At 53.6% G+C, this 9408-nt stretch overlaps 1 long non-coding RNA gene across 1 annotated transcript; it reads right to left on the bottom strand.

Annotated features, from left to right (window-relative positions):
- Nucleotides 1-4828: 4828 nt before the first annotated feature.
- On the bottom strand, nucleotides 4829-9346 carry LOC148821094 (uncharacterized). The gene is made up of 3 exons (XR_016094147.1): nucleotides 8589-9346; nucleotides 6029-6475; nucleotides 4829-5183 (listed from the first exon to the last, which is right to left on the bottom strand). It is a non-coding gene; the product is annotated as an uncharacterized LOC148821094 (long non-coding RNA).
- Between the last annotated feature and the right edge of the window lie 62 nt (nucleotides 9347-9408).

Here is a 9408-nt window from a genome sequence, read left to right as displayed (position 1 = left end):
GGGGAGGAGAGCAGAGTGATGAAGCCAGCTCAGAGATGGGGATTATCAGGAGGCCATGATGGGTAAAGGCCAGGGGGAAATTTGGCCAGGAAGCTGGGGTTACACTTTTTTTGAGAAACGCCCTGGGATTTTTAATGACCACAGAGTCAGGACCTCAGTTTTACATCTCATCTGACAGATGGCGCCTTTTTTACAGTATTGTGTCCTTGTCACTATACTGGGGCATTAGGACCCACACAGACCGCAGGGTGATCGCCCCCTACTGGTCTCACTTACACCTCTTCCAGCAGCAGCCTTAGTTTTTCCCAGGTGGTCTCCCATCCAGGTACTGACCAGGCTCACACCTGCTGAGCTTCAGTGGGCTGCTGGCTGGGAGTTGTAGAGTGTTTGAGCCTGATATCACACGCACACACAGGCACGTGAGCACGCTGGCCCACACTGACAGTGACACATGCACACACACTGACAAACACACACAGACTCACACACTGACACAGACACACACACACACACACACACTGAGACATGCTCTGACAAATACACACAGACACACATTGATACACAGTCTGACACAAACACACACAGACCCACACGCTCTGACAAACACACAGAGACTCACACAGAGACACACTGTGACACACACAGACCCACAAAGACACACACACGGACTCACACAGACACACACACTGCCATACGCTCTGACAAACACACACAGACACACACTCTGACTCACACGGGTACACCTACACTGACACACGCTCTGACACAAACACGACACACTGAAGAGAAATGAAAAACTTCACGTCTGGACTCTGAGGCACAGCGAGAGAGACAAGCTGTGCGTCTGTGCCTCCTGTTCTTTCACATCCTCAGCTGCACTCTGCTCTGTCCCTCTATGGAAACATCGTTTTGTCCTCGATGAGGCGAGTTTGTCAGTCCTCTGAAGGAGCAGGATAAAGACACAGACACCGAATGCCCCAGGGAGTGGGGCTGAATGTAATGGATTTATAAACACACACACTGCGCTCACTTTCTTTTCTGAAAAGAAAAACATGATCAATCATGAGGCCGGCATGTCAGGGGCAGAGCGCCACAGCCCGAGGCGCTGGGAATATTGCTCAACTCGGTGCGATTGCAATCAATCAATCTACAGGTACACCTGCTCTCAGGGCCATGGCAGCCTGCCATACACCTGCTCCCACCGAACTGCCTTCACCCAGACAGCGTGGGTTCTGGAGAGTCAGAGTCACAGGGTCACTGGGGCACAGAGTCAGAATATCAGAGCGTCACAGAGTCAGAGTGTCAGAGTGTCACAGAGTCAGAGAGTCAGAATATCAGAGCGTCACAGAGTCAGAGTGTCAGAGAGTCAGAGAGTCAGCATGTCAGAGTGTCACAGAGTCAGAGTGTCAGAGTGTCACAGAGTCAGAGTGTCACAGAGTCAGAATATCAGAGCGTCACAGAGTCAGAGTGTCAGAGTGACACAGAGTCAGAATATCAGAGTGTCACAGAGTCAGTGTCAGAGTGTCACAGAGTCAGAGAGTCATAGTGTCACAGAATCAGAGTGTCAGAGTGTCAGAGAGTCAGAGAGTCAGAGTGTCAGAGTGTCACAGAGTCAGAGTGTCAAAGTGTCAGAGAGTCAGAGAGTCAGAGTGTCAGAGTGTCACAGAATGTCACAGACTGACTGTCAGAGAGTGAGAGACGGGGAAAAGAGAGAGACAGAGAGAGCGAGGGGGAGACAGGAGAGACGGGGAACAGGGAGAGACAGAGGAGACAGGAGAAGACAGAGACAGACAGAGAGGCCAGAGACAGAAAGAGACAGGAGGAGACAGGAGAGACGGGCTGAGCCCGAGAGAGACAGAGAGACAGGAGAAGACGGGGAGACAAACACAGACAGAGAGGCGAGAGACAAAAAGAGACAGGAAGAGACAGGAGCAGACAGACACAGACAGGGGAGACAGACAGACCCCTGCTTCCTGAAGCAGTAGTAGTTATAGTGGCAGTGTGGTCTCAGGACAGTAGTTGTAGTGGCAGTGTGGTCTCAGGACAGTAGTTGTAGTGGCAGTAGTAGTTGTAGTGGCAGTGTGGTCTCAGGACAGTAGTTGTAGTGGCAGTAGTAGTTGTAGTGACAGTGTGGTCTCAGGACAGTAGTTGTAGTGGCAGTGTGGTCTCAGGACAGTAGTTGTAGTGGCAGTGTGGTTTCAGGACAGTAGTTGTAGTGGCAGTAGTAGTTGTAGTGGCAGTGTGGTCTCAGGACAGTAGTTGTAGTGGCAGTAGTAGTTGTAGTGACAGTGTGGTCTCAGGACAGTAGTTGTAGTGGCAGTGTGGTCTCAGGACAGTAGTTGTAGTAGTTGTAGTGGCAGTGTGGTGTCAGGACAGTAATTGTAGTGGCAGTAGTAGTTGTAGTGGCAGTGTGGTCTCAGGACAGTAGTTGTAGTGGCAGTGTGGTCTCAGGACAGTAGTTGTAGTGGCAGTAGTAGTTGTAGTGGCAGTGTGGTCTCAGGACAGTAGTTGTAGTGGCAGTAGTAGTTGTAGTGACAGTGTGGTCTCAGGACAGTAGTTGTAGTGGCAGTGTGGTCTCAGGACAGTAGTTGTAGTGGCAGTAGTAGTTGTAGTGACAGTGTGGTCTCAGGACAGTAGTTGTAGTGGCAGTGTGGTCTCAGGACAGTAGTTGTAGTGGCAGTAGTAGTTGTAGTGGCAGTGTGGTCTCAGGACAGTAGTTGTAGTGGCAGTAGTAGTTGTAGTGACAGTGTGGTCTCAGGACAGTAGTTGTAGTGGCAGTGTGGTCTCAGGACAGCCGCCCCTCCGGTTACCCACAATGCTCTGAACGCCCGGAGCTGTGGAGCTGTGTCCCTGCAGCTCATTTCGTTTAGTTGGGGTGGAGGCGCCCCCTCTCAGCCTGGGTCAGACGGCCAGGTCACCCGCCCCGGTGAGTCAACCCCAGGCGTGGGTGCCCTGCCCTCTCGGGACTCGGGAATGGCTTGGGAATAACGGGACTGCAGGTGGAGTGTGCCCGGGGCGTGAGGCGGCAGGCCGCTGTTGACAGGGTAAACACAGCGGCGGTCTGCGCCAGCCCAAAACACAGCGAGAGGCGTGCCATCCCCCAGAACCCCATCACCTGCCCCCCCCACCTGGCCCTCTGTTGTGAATATCAACAGCTTTATCACCTCCATCTGAAGCACACGGCACGCCAGCTCAGGGCCTGCAGCCTCCCCACTTCCTGCTCCTCAGCAGCAGGAGGAAACCTTCAGAGAGAGAGGAGAGAGGAGAGAGAAGAGAGACAGAGGAGAAAGAGACAAGAGAGAGAGGAGAGAGGGGAGAGAGGAGAGAGACAGAGGAGAAAGAGACAAGAGAGAGGGGAGAGAGGAGAGAGAGGAGAGAGACAGAGGAGAAAGAGACGAGAAAGAGAGGAGAGAGGGGAGAGAGGGGAGAGAGGAGAGAGGATAGACGAGAGAGAGGGGAGAGAGGAGAGAGAGAGGAGAGAAAGGCAAAGTCAACCAAATCAAAGCACAAGCCAAACACCACTACCTCACCCCCTGGGACACACACACACCACTACCTCACCCACTGGGACACACACACCACTACCTCACCCACTGGGACATACACACACACACACCACTACCTCACACACTGGGACACACACACACACCACTACCTCACCCACACACACACACACACACACCACTACCTCACACACTGGGACACACACACACCACTACCTTACCCACTGGGACAAACACACAACACTACCTCACACACACAGAAACACCATACAAACCTGATTGCTGTCAATCAGACAATCAGACAATACCAGACCAAGAAACAGCAAAGAGAAACAGACCCTGATGAAGCACAGGCTCAGTGACCACAGCCTGGCCATAGAAACTGGACACAGACAGACCTGACTGTCCAGAGAGGACAGGCTCAGTGCCCACAGCCTGGCCATAGAAACTGGACACAGACAGACCTGGCTGTCCAGAGAGGACAGGCTCAGTGACCACAGCCTGGCCATAGAAACTGGACACAGACAGACCTGACTGTCCAGAGAGGACAGGCTCAGTGACCACAGCCTGGCCATAGAAACTGGACACAGACAGACCTGACTGTCCAGAGAGGACAGCCTGTGTTCTCACTGCCAGCAGGGAGAAGCAGAGACAGAGATACACTTTCTGCTGCACTGTGAGAAATACTCTGGAATTACACAAACACTCCTCCCTAAAATAACCCATCTAATCTGGGAATCTGGGATCTGGAAAATCTAATCCCAGAATTCCCATTCCTGCCAGAATCAGCTTCTGTTCCTACTGGGAGAGGAAACTCAATAGAGCTGCAGCCCAGCGTGTGATCTCCTGGCACAGCCTGAGGAAGACAGTGAGCCCGTCTCTCAATACTGCTCTACGTGCTGTATGTAAATCTTGCATAATATGTTGGAGCTGTAAATGTCTGTAGATTTTGTGTTGATTCTATTTGCTTTAAAACTCTTTGAAGCTGAATGTGAATTTGAGTGGTGAGAGGAGAGAGAGGAGGGGAGACAGGTGGCTGTACCGTCAGTGTCTGGAGATGTGTTCATTGAATCTGCTTGGTCCACACTGTAGCTCACAGTGCGTCGCTCCCAGACCTGACCAGCGGCGCAGCGGAGGGGGGCTCTGAGCCTCAGGGAACAGCCCTGCACGGCTTGTCCGCGGGTCCAGAATCCGCCGAGGTGGGGTAACAACGCGGCGCCAGAGCCCGAGACACGATGCCCACTGGGGATCAATCCACCAGCACCCCTCAAACACCCCCCCCACACACACACACACACAGGACTCAAGAATGAACACGGAGGAGCTCCAGGAAGGTTTCTCCTTTATTCGGTGACACAATCAGGGCCGTGTGCCCCCCGGCCTGGCAGACACCCCCCTGCTCTGCTCTGGGGTTCCTGGACAGGCTGGGGTGGTGCCCAGGACACCCAGGGTAACGGGGTCCCTCAGGGAGCCCCAGGCTGTGGTGTGAGGTGATCTCCGCTCTCCTGCTCCCTGGGTTGAGGCTCTCACTCCTGGAGAGTGCTAAATATTCTATTCTCTGATCTGGAGCACATCCTCCTGTTAATTATTATTATTCTAATACTTATTATTATTGTAATGGTGGACTGCTTTGTGCCCGTTGCTTGCTGGGACTGACTCCGGCTCCCACGCGACCCTGTACTGGATAGAGTGGATAGAAGATGGAGGAGTCGATTGGTATTATTGCTGTGTCGATTATCGCTCTCTCTACGGTCTTTGCTGCTGTGGGTACATTAACATCTTGGGATTCCTGCTATCTCTCAGATCTCTACACTACTACACCCCCCACAGGCGTCTCCACACTGCTCTGCTCTGTCCTGCTGGAGTGTCACAGGGAGGGCAGCCTGCTGGCACTGCATGAGCAGAGCTGACGGACTGTCCAGTGAGATCAAGGTGAGATCAGATAAAAGCACAGTACAGTGCAATAATGCCCAGTGAGATCAGGGTAGAAGCACAGTACAGCGCAGTAAAGCCCAGTGAGATCAGGGTAGAAGCACAGAATAGTGCAGTACAGCCCAGTGATATCAGAGTAAAAACACAGTACAGTGCAGTAAAGCCCAGTGAGATCAGGGTAGAAGCACAGTACAGCGCAGTAAAGCCCAGTGAGATCAGGGTAGAAGCACAGACCAGCGCAGTAAAGCCCATGAGATCAGGGTAGAAGCACAGTACAGCGCAATAATGCCCAGTGAGATCAGGGTAGAAGCACAGAATAGTGCAGTACAGCCCAGTGATATCAGAGTAAAAACACAGTACAGTGCAGTAAAGCCCAGTGAGATCAGGGTAGAAGCACAGTACAGCGCAGTAAAGCCCAGTGAGATCAGGGTAGAAGCACAGTACAGTGCAGTACAGCCCATGAGATCAGGGTAGAAGCACAGTACAGTGTAGTAAAGCCCAGTGAGATCAGGGTAGAAGCACAGACCAGCGCAGTAAAGCTGAGGGTGAACATAGTGTGACCACGGTGTGTGAGCACAGGGAGAGCGATGTACCTGGCAGAGAGAGAGGCGCTCCGATCTGCCTGGGAGAGCGCGGTTCTAGTGCCGGAGGCGCGTCTGGACCCGGGCCCGTTCCCGCCGAACTGCGCTGCCTGGAACCTGGCCTGGCTCAGCGGAGGCCCCTGGCTGGGGAGGGTCATTAACTTTAAAGGCCCTGTGCGGAGATGTAATCAGAGTGCCGGGCTCTGCCAGGGCTCTAGTCCAGAGGGCGTGCAGGGTCCGGGGCTGAGCACAGGACTCAGGGGGGACACTCGCACCCCGAGGCAGGGCCAGCTGGGACTCGAACCCGGGTCCAGGGTGACCTGGGGGGCAGCGCACCTCCTCCCAGATCAGCTGCAGTGAGCCTCTTCCAAGACACCCAAAAACAGCTTTCCCCCAGTGCAAGGCAACAGAACTAGTCCAGGGGTCCCACTCTGTCTTGGACGCCTCCTGCAGGAGGAGCTGAGATGGGAAGAGAGGAGAGAGCACAGGCAGCTCCTGGGTTGCCCCTGCAGCTCAGGCTGTTCGAAAGGGGTTCTGGAGCTGTCAGATTTCTGATACACATGGACCGGGCCCGGCTGTGCACAGCCCCTTCTGTGTTACTCAAAGCCCCCTTTTCTGTTAACTAGAGCCCTGACTCCAGTATTAAATATGAACCCTTTTCTCTAAACTAGAGCCCTGACTCCAGTATTAAATATGAACTCTTTTCTCTAAACTAGAGCCATGACTCCAGTATTAAATATGAACCCTTTTCTCTAAACTAGAGCCCTGACTCCAGTATTAAATATGAACCCTTTTCTCTAAACTAGAGCCCTGACTCCAGTATTAAATATGAACCCTTTTCTCTAAACTAGAGCCCTGACTCCAGTATTAAATATGAACCATTTTCTCTAAACTAGAGCCCTGACTCCAGTATTAAATATGAACCCTTTTCTCTTAACTAGAGCCCTGACTCCAGTATTAAATATGAACCCTTTTCTCTTAACTAGAGCCCTGACTCCAGTATTAAATATGAACTCTTTTCTCTTAACTAGAGCCCTGACTCCAGTATTAAATATGAACTCTTTTCTCTTAACTAGAGCCCTGACTCCAGTATTAAATATGAACCCTTTTCTCTAAACTAGAGCCCTGACTCCAGTATTAAATATGAACCCTTTTCTCTTAACTAGAGCCCTGACTCCAGTATTAAAATGAACCCTTTTGACTCTGGTGTTGGATCTGGGTTCTCTTCTGCGCCCTTGACCTCCGGAGACAGGGGAGAGGAGGCCCCGTGTCGTTCTGGCTGGCACCAGCGGAGACAAGCCCTCCAGTCGGTCCTGCTCCTCCCAGTGTTTCTCCTCGGAGAAAGAGGAGCGAGTTCCTGGTAGAGGCTGGGCCGCCAACCCAAAACACAAACACACGCTGCTCGCGCCGAGCTGTTTACCCAACACTCCCCTCCAACCCCAGCTCGCCCGCACTGTGTTTAGTAAACTGAGCGGAGCTTAGACGTCAGGCCATGCGACAGGCAGACCGGGGGCCCTGGGCTTGGCCCTGACCACACGCCGCGTTGTGTGTAAACACAGACACACGCAACCGAGCGCGTCAGGGACAGCCAGGCTGCCCCCGAGAGCACGCACAGCTCCCGTCCTCTCTCCTCTCCTCTCACTCTCCCAGTAGGATCAGAAGCTGTTCTGATTCTGGCAGGTGTGGGAATTCTGGGATTAGATTTGTTATTTTAGGGAAGAATGTTTGTCTGATTACAGAGTTTCTCACAGAGCAGCAGAATGTGCATCTCTGTCTCCGTTTCTATGGCCAGGCTGTGGTCACTGAGCCTGTCCTCTCTGGACAGTCAGGTCTGTCTGTGTCCAGTTTCTATGGCCAGGCTGTGGTCACTGAGCCTGTCCTCTCTGGACAGTCAGGTCTGTCTGTCTCCGTTTCTATGGCCAGGCTGTGGTCACTGAGCCTGTCCTCTCTGGACAGTCAGGTCTGTCTGTGTCCAGTTTCTATGGCCAGGCTGTGGTCACTGAGCCTGTCCTCTCTGGACAGTCAGGTCTGTCTGTGTCCAGTTTCTATGGCCAGGCTGTGGTCACTGAGCCTGTCCTCTCTGGACAGTCAGGTCTGTCTGTGTCCAGTTTCTATGGCCAGGCTGTGGTCACTGAGCCTGTCCTCTCTGGACAGTCAGGTCTGTCTGTGTCCAGTTTCTATGGCCAGGCTGTGGTCACTGAGCCTGTCATCTCCGGACAGTCAGGTCTGTCTGTGTCCAGTTTCTATGGCCAGGCTGTGGTCACTGAGCCTGTCCTCTCTGGACAGCCAAGTCTGTCTGTGTCCAGTTTCTATGGCCAGGCTGTGGTCACTGAGCCTATCCTCTCTGGACAGTCAGGTCTGTCTGTGTCCAGTTTCTATGGCCAGGCTGTGGTCACTGAGCCTGTCCTCTCTGGACAGTCAGGTCTGTCTGTGTCCAGTTTCCATGGCCAGGCTGTGGTCACTGAGCCTGTCCTCTCTGGACAGTCAGGTCTGTCTGTGTCCAGTTTCTATGGTCACTGAGCCTGTCAGGTCTGTTGCTCTTCGCTGTCTCTCGCCCTGGGCAGACACTCACCAGTCTCCTCCTCCGCCTCTCTGCGAGCTGGAGCAGCGCAGTCCTGCAGGGTCCCCTGGCTGGACAGTCAAGCTCTCCCAGTGCAGGCTGGCAGGCCTGTCATTTCTGCATAAAACCTGCACCTCTCATTGAGGAGGGGTTTCTGGGGAGCCCCAGGGGGGGGGGGTCTCCTGCACACAGGAGGGGGAGATACAACAAACACCATTTGTCACCCCATGATCTGAGACCCCTCTGTCGGTCACTGCCCACCCACAAGGACCCGGAGAACCCCTCCGCTGCTGGCGACTGGGATGAGTGAACATCCCGGAAAACTGTCTGGAATCCCACCTCAGGCCTGGGAAGATCCGGCTCCTCCTCAGCCCTGCTGCGTGACCTCTGCTCAGCTCACCTCAGCAGACAGCCCGAATCCGGAAGGTCACAGGAAGAGCTAGGAATGAGGAACACCTGAACAAACTGTCCTGGGGGTTTCCAGATGTCTGGCACGAGCTGGCTGCAGTCCTGTCCTGTCGGAGTCCACAGGCCCATGGAGACAGCAGGGCATGACCTCTGAACTCTCCCCAGGCGGTCCCAGTTCAGGGGAACACAGCACAGGAGGCGTCCCCGGATCGAACCCCTGGTGGACGCCCAGATTCCCGAGGGGAGGAGAATCCCCAGTTTTCCAGCCACGCCGGACTCCAGGGTTTTCCGAAAGGGAATCCCAGCAGACCCTCCAGTCCGACTCCAGTCCCTGCTCTCCCTTTCCTGAGCAGATCTGCGCTGCAGAGCCCACTCTCTCTCGGGCTTATATACAAGATTGAGGGAAAAACACAACAAACAAGAA

This window comes from Atractosteus spatula, chromosome 14, assembly GCF_055471065.1.
Source record: "Atractosteus spatula isolate fAtrSpa1 chromosome 14, fAtrSpa1.hap1, whole genome shotgun sequence".
Lineage (NCBI taxonomy): Eukaryota > Metazoa > Chordata > Actinopteri > Semionotiformes > Lepisosteidae > Atractosteus > Atractosteus spatula.
This window is presented reverse-complemented; position numbering and strand designations above follow the sequence as displayed.